This window comes from Sciurus carolinensis, chromosome 16 (genome assembly GCF_902686445.1).
Source record: "Sciurus carolinensis chromosome 16, mSciCar1.2, whole genome shotgun sequence".
Classification (NCBI taxonomy): domain Eukaryota; kingdom Metazoa; phylum Chordata; class Mammalia; order Rodentia; family Sciuridae; genus Sciurus; species Sciurus carolinensis.
This window is the reverse complement of record NC_062228.1, coordinates 44,138,168-44,147,355: the sequence shown is the minus strand read 5'-3', so window position 1 is coordinate 44,147,355 and position 9,188 is coordinate 44,138,168. Positions and strand designations below refer to the sequence as shown.

General features: G+C 40.0%; 1 pseudogene; it reads right to left on the bottom strand.

The window, feature by feature from the left end:
• Positions 1–3,559: 3,559 nt before the first annotated feature.
• On the bottom strand, positions 3,560–4,702 carry LOC124966415 (D-aminoacyl-tRNA deacylase 1-like; annotated as a pseudogene).
• Between the last annotated feature and the right edge of the window lie 4,486 nt (positions 4,703–9,188).

Here is a 9,188-nt window from a genome sequence, read left to right as displayed (position 1 = left end):
TACAAAGAAGAAATAGAGAAAACTGTCAGATTTGCCCCCACAAAAAATTTCACAGAGATTCTATAAATGGCTTTTTTTTGTTGTTTTTTTGGTATATTTTTTTGTTTTAATGAGGGATTGACTCCAAGGGCATTTAACCAACTCATCCACATGCCCAGCCTTATTTATTTATTTATTTATTTTTATTGTAAACAAATTGGGATACATGTTGTTTCTCTGTTTGTACATGGAGTAAAGGCATACCATTTGTGTAATCATAAAATTTACATAGGGTAATGTTGTTTGATTCATTCTGTTATTTTTTCCCTTCCCCCACCCCTCCCACCCCTCCCACCCCTCCCTTCCTCCATTCTTGCTCCCCTCCCTAACCCTAACTCTAACCCTAACACTAACCCCTCCCACCCCCCATTATGTGTCATCATCCACTTATCAGCAAGATCATTCTCCTTTGGTTTTTTGAGATTGCCTTATCTCACTTAGCATGATATTCTACAAGTTCATCCATTTACCTGCAAATGCCATAGTTTTATCATTCTTTATGGCTGAGTAATATTCCATTGTATATATATACCACAGTTTCTTTATCCATTCATCAATTGAAGGGCATCTAGGTTGGTTCCACAATCTGGCTATTGTGAATTGAGCAGCTATGAACATTGATATGGCTGTATCTCTGAAGTATGCTGATTTTAAGTCCTTTGGGTATAGGCCAAGGAGTGAGATAGCTGGGTCAAATGATGGTTCCATTCCAAGTTTTCTAAGGAATCTCCATACTGCTTTCCAGAGTGGCTGCACAAATTTGCAACTCCACCAGCAATGTATGAGTGTATTTTTCTCCCCACATCCTCGCCAACACCTATTGTTGTTTGTATTCTTGATAATCACCATTCTAATTGGGGTGAGATGGAATCTTAGGGTGGTTTTGATTTGCATTTCTCTTATTACTAAAGATGTTGAACATTTTTTCATGTTTGTTGATTGCTTGTAGATCTTCTTCTGTGAAGTGTCTGTTCATTTCCTTAGCCCATTTGTTGATTGGATTATTTGCATTCTTGGTGTAGAGTTTTTTGAGTTCTTTATAGATTCTGGAGATTAGTGCTCTATCTGAATTATGATTGGCAAAGATTTTCTCCCACTCTGTAGGCTCTTTCTTTGCGTTGCTGATAGTTTCCTTTGCTGAGAGACAGCTATTTAGTTTGAACCTATCCCAGTTATTGATTCTTGCTTTTATTTCTTGTGCTATGGGAGTCCTGTTGAGGAAGTCTGGTCCTAAGCCGACATGTTGAAGATCTGGACCTACTTTTTCTTCTATAATCTGCAGGGTCTCTGGTCTGATTCCGAGGTCCTTAATCCATTTTGAATTTAGTTTCGTCCCGCCTTATTTATTTATTTTTATTTTGAGGCAGGGTCTCACTAGGTTGCTAACAGCCTCACCAAGTTGTTGAGGCTGACTTTGAACTCTGGATCCTCCTGCCTCAGCCTCCTGAGCCACTGGGATTACAGGTGTGTGCCACCTGTAAACAGGGACATTTTACAGTGAGTCCACCAGGAAAACAGAAGTTGTATTTGTATCTAATAACAGCACATGAATGCATGTGCACACACATATGGGGACAGTGCTAGGAACTGGGTGCAGAGCTTGGACATGCTAAACATGTGCTCTACTACTGAGCTAATCCCCATCTACCAGAGCACCAATATGCATGAAGCAAAAAATGACAAAGAAATAAACAATTCAACAGTAAGAGTTGGAGACTTCAGTGCCCCACTTTGAATACCCAGTAGAGCTAAGCAGGAAATCAGCAAGGAAATAGACTTGGGCAGTACAATTAGGTAGCTAACAGACAGTTATGGAACACTGCACAGAGCACAGAAAATACATTTATCAGGTGCACATGGAAAATTCTATACTAAAACATAAACCTCAATGAATTTAAAAGGATAAAAATAAGAAAAGAATGTCTAAGCATAATGAAATAAAATTAGAAATCAATAACTGAAGGGAAATGGAAAATTCACAAAATGTGGAAGTTGAACTGCAAAATCCTTTTTTTGTTTTTTATTTTTGAACTGCATATTCTTTTTTTTCTTTCCTTAAGTAAGTTTTTATTTTAGAACTTTGTAGATTTACAGAAAAATTTTAAATTGTACCAGAGATCTTCTATTGCACATACCCAGTTTTTACTATTAAGATTTTACAACAGTATGGTACCTTTTTATAATTAATGAACAAATACTAATGCATTATTATTTACTGAAGTTCATTCATTATTTAGATTCCCTTAGTTCTTACTGAATGCACTATTTCTGATTTTGAGCCCTATCCAGTTTACCATATTATGTTATAATAATCACATCTTCTTAGGTTACTCTTGGTTGTAATAGTCTGTCGGACTTCCTTGTTTTTGATGACCTTGACAGCTTTGAGGAGTACCACTCAAGTATTTTGTAGAAAGCTCCTCAGTTGGGATTTTTCTCCTGGTTTTCCATAATTGGTCTGGGGTTATGGTTTTGGGGGAGGAAGACCACAGAGGGGAAGTACCATTCTCATTACATCATGCTATCAATATGATTTATAAACATCAATGCTAAATTTGATCACATGATTTAAGTGGTGTTAGGTTTCTCCTATGTCAAGTTATTCTTTTCCCAATTTTCCATACTGTACTATTGAGAAAGAAGTTACACAGTATAACCTACACTTAGGGAGTTAGGAGCACACCTCCTTGAGAACTGAATAGCTACATAAAACATTTGGAATTGTTCTGAACAAGAGATTTATATAATCTTCTCTGTTTAGTTGACTACTTATTTTTGTCAGTATGAACTCATGGATAATACTTTATACTTGGGTTATAATTTAATAGTACTTTATTTTATAATTTTAATTTTTACAGACTGCATTTTGATTCACTGTACACAAATGGGGTACAACTTTTCATTTCTATGGTTGTACATGGTATAGATTTACATAATTCATGTAATCATACATGTACACAAGGTAATAATGTCTGTCTTAGTCTACTATCTTTCCTTCCACTACTTTATTTTCTTGTACAACTTTTCCCAGTATACTTCTTTGGGAGTTCTTTCAGTGTTCTTAACAAAGAACACTTTAACAAAGGCCACTCACAGTTTTCTTTGGTATTCCCAATGTTTTGGCATTACAAGATGTTCCAGGTTTGTCTTTTATTTTTTATCTTCTGCCCCAGTCCTAGAATCAGCCATTTCTCCGAGAAGGCCTGGTTCCTTTTATAGGAAAATGGCATTAAGAACCAAGACCTAGGTATGAGTTATGCTTATTGCTACTAAGTCACTGCTTCTAGGTCTTCTCACATTCAAAGAGCAAGAAAATTTACATCCTATTGATGCTTGTTCTCAAAATCAAAACCATACATTCACTGGTACAAGTAGGAAATATATATAGTTTGTTTCATATTCATTTGGCATTGTAGAGGCAAAATATAGGAAACATCTACAGTGTCTACATAGAATCAAATTTTTTCTTTAGATTTAATATTTATTTTTAGAAAAAAGAAAAGATTTACAAGATGCAAGGGTTTCACACAAGACATTATCATTGATGGTTGTTCTCCTTATACCATGACATGGGCCCTGTCTTATGAACTAGTGTTGGAAAGAACACAGACAGCACAGATGTGCTAGAGATCCATCATGGACAAGCAGAATTCACCACAGTGGACTTGATGACCAATGACGTTGGGCCAGCGTGTTCTGAAAAGCAAGCCAAGACATGGTGGAAACCAGTGAAGCCTTTCTGTGGGGAGGCATGGGTGTGTGCCTCTGCCATGCACACTGCCTCTTCAGCAGTACCCACTGCCTTCACATCACAGCAACTACAGGAAACATAATGGTCCTTGGGGTTTGTTTCTGTTCTTTGTTTTTGTTCTGTTTTTTACAGGGCTATTTAGATTCTCAAATTTTTATGTATATCTCCTTCATTTCTCAGTTCCAAATTCTTAAGGCAGTGTAGGTGCTTAGCATCTTGAATTTTTCAGGATCCAGATCTGCTCAATGGTAATGCGCTAAGTCCTCTGCCTTCAGGGGCTATGGCTCCTGCTCACAGGACACATCACCCTCTGCCCCAGTGCTGGCACTGCCGTCTTCTTTTCAGGAGACATTTTGCTCTTTGCTTGATTCAGAAGGGTCTTTGGATCTGGTCTTCTCTTTCTTTCTTCTGCTGCTGTTTCTCAAGCTTTGACAGCTGCTTTGGGTCCAAGGTAGCAGCACCAGGAGCAGAGGATTCCAGTTCTATGGTCACAGGCCCATCATTCTGAATGTGTGCCTGCATATAGGCACCAAATTTGCCATCTTTGATGAGCTCTGGTCTGTAGGTCTTTCGAAGCTGCTCCAGGAATCTGTTGTAGAAGCCCTCTGCTTGTTCTGTGGGCATCGCCAGGTAGAAGTCAGGTGTGTTCCCCTTGAGGATCCACTGGATGGTAAACTGGCTGACACACAGCACCTTGTATTGTTTATCCACCACACTCTTTGACCAGTGCTTACCACTTTCATCCTCAAACACATGCAGGTTCAAAATCTTTTGAACCATGTGCTCCAGTTCCTTTTGTTTATCTTCCAGTGAAATACCCAGCAACAAACAAATGCCACGTCCAATGGCACTTATCTGCTCCTCTCCAACTGTGACGCTGGCCCGGGTGACGCGCTACACCACAGCCTTCATGGCGGTGGCTGGGGCGAGTGGGGCAGCACCGCGCTCCATCTGGCCTCCTGACTCAAAAGGCAACTCTGCGGCCAGCGCCCTCTGCGGGTGACCACGTCTATGGGGAGGCGCGAAGTTTTCAAAAAATGCCCGCGAGGAAGGAATGCAAGTCCAGGTCCCAGAGCTCTGCAGCCCCGAAGCGCCTCCGTGGTGCGGGCCTCCACAGTAGCTCTCCATTTCCCGCAGGGCTGAAGCCCCTGTCGCCCAGTTCCCATGCACCCTCTGGCCCTGGGCAGTAGGCACAGGGGACAGCACTACCCACTCACCAGAATGTGCTGGGCCACCTCCTGAACTGCATATTCTTAACCAATGGAATAAAGAAGAAATTACAAGTGGATTTAAAACATACTTTGAAGTAAATGAAAATCCCTAAAGCAGTGCTTAGAGGAAAATTTATAGCTCCAAGACGCCTGTTTTAAAAAAGAAGAAATCTCCCACTCAGGAGGCTAAGGCAGGAGGATCTAAGTTCAAAGCCAGCCTCAACAACTTGGTGAGGCCCTAAGCAACCTAGTGAGACCCTGTCCCAGAATCAAAAGAGAGCTGGGAGGCTGGGGCTGTAACTCAGTGGCAGAGTTCTTTTTTTTTTTTTTTTTTTTGGGTGCTGGGGATCGAACCCAGGGCCTTGTGCTTGCACTGCAAGGACTCTACCAACTGAGCTATCTCCCCGGCCCAGTGGCAGAGTTCTTGCCTAGCATGTGAGGCACTGGGCTCACTCCTCAGAACCACATAAAAACAAATAAAGGTATGGTGTCCATCTACAACAACAACAACAACAACAACAACAAAAATTAAAAAAAAAAAAAAAGAACTGGGGATGTGGCTAAGTGGTTAAGCACTGGGTTCATTCCCTGGTACCAAAAGAAAAAAAAAATGATAGAAGAAATCTCAAATCAATAACTTAGCCTTCCACCTAAGATACTAGAAAAGAGAACAATCTAAACAAATCAGAAGAGGGAAAAAATGGAGATTTGAACAGAAATTGATGAAATAGAGGATAGAAAAATGAGAGAGAATAAATGAAACCAAAAGCTGTTTGATTGAAAAGATGAACAAAATTGACAAATCTATAGCAAGATTGATCAAGGAGAGAAGACAGAAGACTCAAGTTAGTAGAATCTGAAATGAAATGGAGACATTTCTACAGATGTTACATGATTTTAAAGGATTATTATATCTCAGATGCCAGTTAATTGGACAAATGAGATGAAATAAATTCCTACAAGACACAAATTTCCAAAAGTGACTCAGACAGACATGCTCTAATAAGAAGTGATTAAATTATCATTTATAAAACTACCTGCAAAGGAAAGTTCAGACTTGGATGACTTCATTGCTGATTCTACCCAATATTTATAGAAGTAATATCAATTCTTGACAAAATCTCTCAAAAGCAGGATAGAAGAGAAAGGCCCTAGAGAATATGTTTCTTCCCTTTTACAAGTTCAAAAATTTCATAATCTTCATCTTCAAATAAAAAATGACCTGTCATGTCTTTCACACTTCATGCCACTATCATACCCACTAGAGTCTTCCCTTTCCTCATTTAAGTACCCATGTGATTGCCTCAGACCCACAGGTATGATCTCCCTATTTTAAGGTCAGTTGATTAGCAACTTCAATTCCATCTTCTAACTTAATTTCTCCTACCATTTTAAATAATATATTCACATCCCCTAGGAGTTACGATGTAGGCATTTTGAGCAGATTATTATCCTGATTACCCCAGTTGTTGAGATAATCCAGGAGGAAAGTGATAGTTTCATCAACAAATGGTGTTATACTTGGATTTCCACACTGAAGAAAATAATTTAGCCAGGCATGGTGGTGTATGACTGTATTCCCAGCTGCTCGGGAGACTGAGGCAGGAGGATCTCAAGTTCAAAACCAGTATTAGTGGAGTTTTGATCATTACTTCACACCACACACAAACACCTCAGAGTGGATCATGGACCTAAACATTAAAACTTTAAAACCTTTAGAATTAAACAATAGACTAATTCTTCACAACACTGAGGTGGGCATACATTTCTTAGAAACATGCAAAATATGAATCACAAATGAAGGTGATAAACTGGATTTCATCAGAAGTTAAAACTTTTTGAAAAACATCAAGAAACAGAGGAGGGGCTGCGGCTATAGCTCAGTGGCAGAGCACTTGGCTAGGTACTGGGTTCAATCCTCAGCACTGCATAAAAATAAAAGTATTGTGTCCATCTACAACTAAAAAGATAAAAAATAAATTAAAAGAAAAGAAACTGAGAAGCCAGAGGCAGTCTTGCATTCCTCTGGCTCGGGAAGATTACAAGTTCAAAGTCAGCTTCAGTAACTTAGGGAGGTTCTGTCTCAAAATGAAATTTTAAAAAGGGCTGGGAATGTGACTCAGTGGTAGAGCCGAGCACGTGCAAGACCCTGGGTTCAATCCCTACTACAGTCAAAAAAATCAATAAATAAGCTGCAGGCAGAGAGAAAAATATCTGCAACATGTATATTATTTATTCAAAATAAGTAAAACACTACCCAATAGTAAGACAAGCAATCAATGTTAAAATAGAAAATAAAATTAACAGACATCTTAAAAAATGATAAATAAGGGTATGAGAATACGCTGAAATCCATAGTCATCAGGAAATGCAGATTAAAACCACAATTTGATACCACTGTTCACGCTCTAGATAACTAAAACTCCAAAGATTGACAACTTGCGATTTTTCTGCCTTTCAAGTCACAGGGTTTACAGGTATGTGTCACCACACCCAGCGGTAAAGTTGATTTTTAAAAAAATGAAACAGACCTCCTTTTGAAATAAAAAGCGCCAAACTTTTTAGCTTCTGAACTTCCTCATGCTTAGGACAGTATGCATTATCAACTGACATTTTTTCCTAGAAATTGGAGTAGCTTCTGTAGAACCAGCAGAGAAGCAATCCAGTTGCTTCTCCCCAGTTTGATCAAACTGCATAAAATTCATTTTTCCATTTTTCCCTTGTTTGTCTATTTCTTATGAAGGCAGTTGACTGAATGTGACCAGCCTGGATCCAGGCAGGTTCCCTTGCTGGGCTGCCAGTTGCAAAAACACTTTATGGCATGGTGACACAGACTGTAGACTGGAGGTAATGGTGGGAGAATCACTTTTGAGACCAGGAGTTCAAGACTAGCCATGGCAACACAGTGAAACAAGGGTCTGTTTCATGTTTTGAACATAAATTTTGCTGCTCTACCACTGCAGCTTATTTTTAAACTGACCCTTTCCCCTCCTTTCTCTCCTCTTTCTCTTCCACCCTAAGCTTGGGGAAAACAAGAGTAACCTTCTTCCTATCCTAGGCTGAGTTACCTGTCCTTGAACGCACAAACCACAAGAATGAAATAATTCAGACTTGGGGGATGGCTCCAGAAGATCTAAGAATCAACTAGCTCTCAAGCCTGCAAAATGAATTATGTCTCTGACAGGGCACAGCTGGAATGTAGCCTTTCAATCATTTCTTTAAAAGACCTGTCAGAATCACAGCCTAGCAGACAGGAGTCCCATGTGTTTCTCCTTTGCGAGCAAAGCGATAAAACTTTTTCCTTTTTCTCAAAACCTTGTCCTCATTATTGGATTAGCACTGGGGACAAGAATGGAGCTTTCCACAAGGAGATCTGACCCCTGTTTCACAAACACATGCACAAAAAATAATTCGCAAGTCATAAAATGAGCTCCCCTCCCCCTTTGTTACTGGGATTGAACTCAGGGACACTCGACCACTGAGCCGCATCCCCAGCCCTATCTTGTATTTTATGTAGAGACAGAATCTTTTGGCGACTCGCTTTCGCTGAGGCTGGTTTTGAACTCCCATTCTCCTGCCTCAGCCTCCCCAGCCGCTGGGATTACAGGCGCTGCCACCGCGCCCTACCAGAATGAGCTCTTTTAAGATGTACAATTTGATCGCTTTTGATATTTCAGAGGTGAGCAAACATCATTATTATCTAATTCAAGAATATTTTCATCACTCCCCAAAAGGAGCCCCATATCTAGTAGCAATCACAATTACCCCTAGCTCTGCAGTCCTTAATATCTAATATACTCCGTGTCTGTATTTGCCTATTCTGGATAATTCCATATAAATGGATTCGTATATCCTATACTATGGCTCAGCTCATCATTGAGGAATGCAAAATTGGCGATTCTGTCAATCAGCCCGAGAATTCAGAGTGGGTTACAACTCCTAGGAAAGTTCAGGACTCAAGTAATGTCGGTCTTCACCGCCAGCAGGCTCAGCTGAGAAAATCCTTAAAAGCAAATTTTTCTCCTCCTGTCCCGGTGCCTTTTATTTTCCGGCTCTTGACTACATATCCCAGAAGTTCTTGCGGTTTCCAGCCGACCCTGGCAACCTTATTAGGGGACTACTTGAGGTTGGCCTGTGCCTTTGAGGACGCTTGTCTGCAGGGTGTCTGTCCGGCTCTGTGTGGGCAT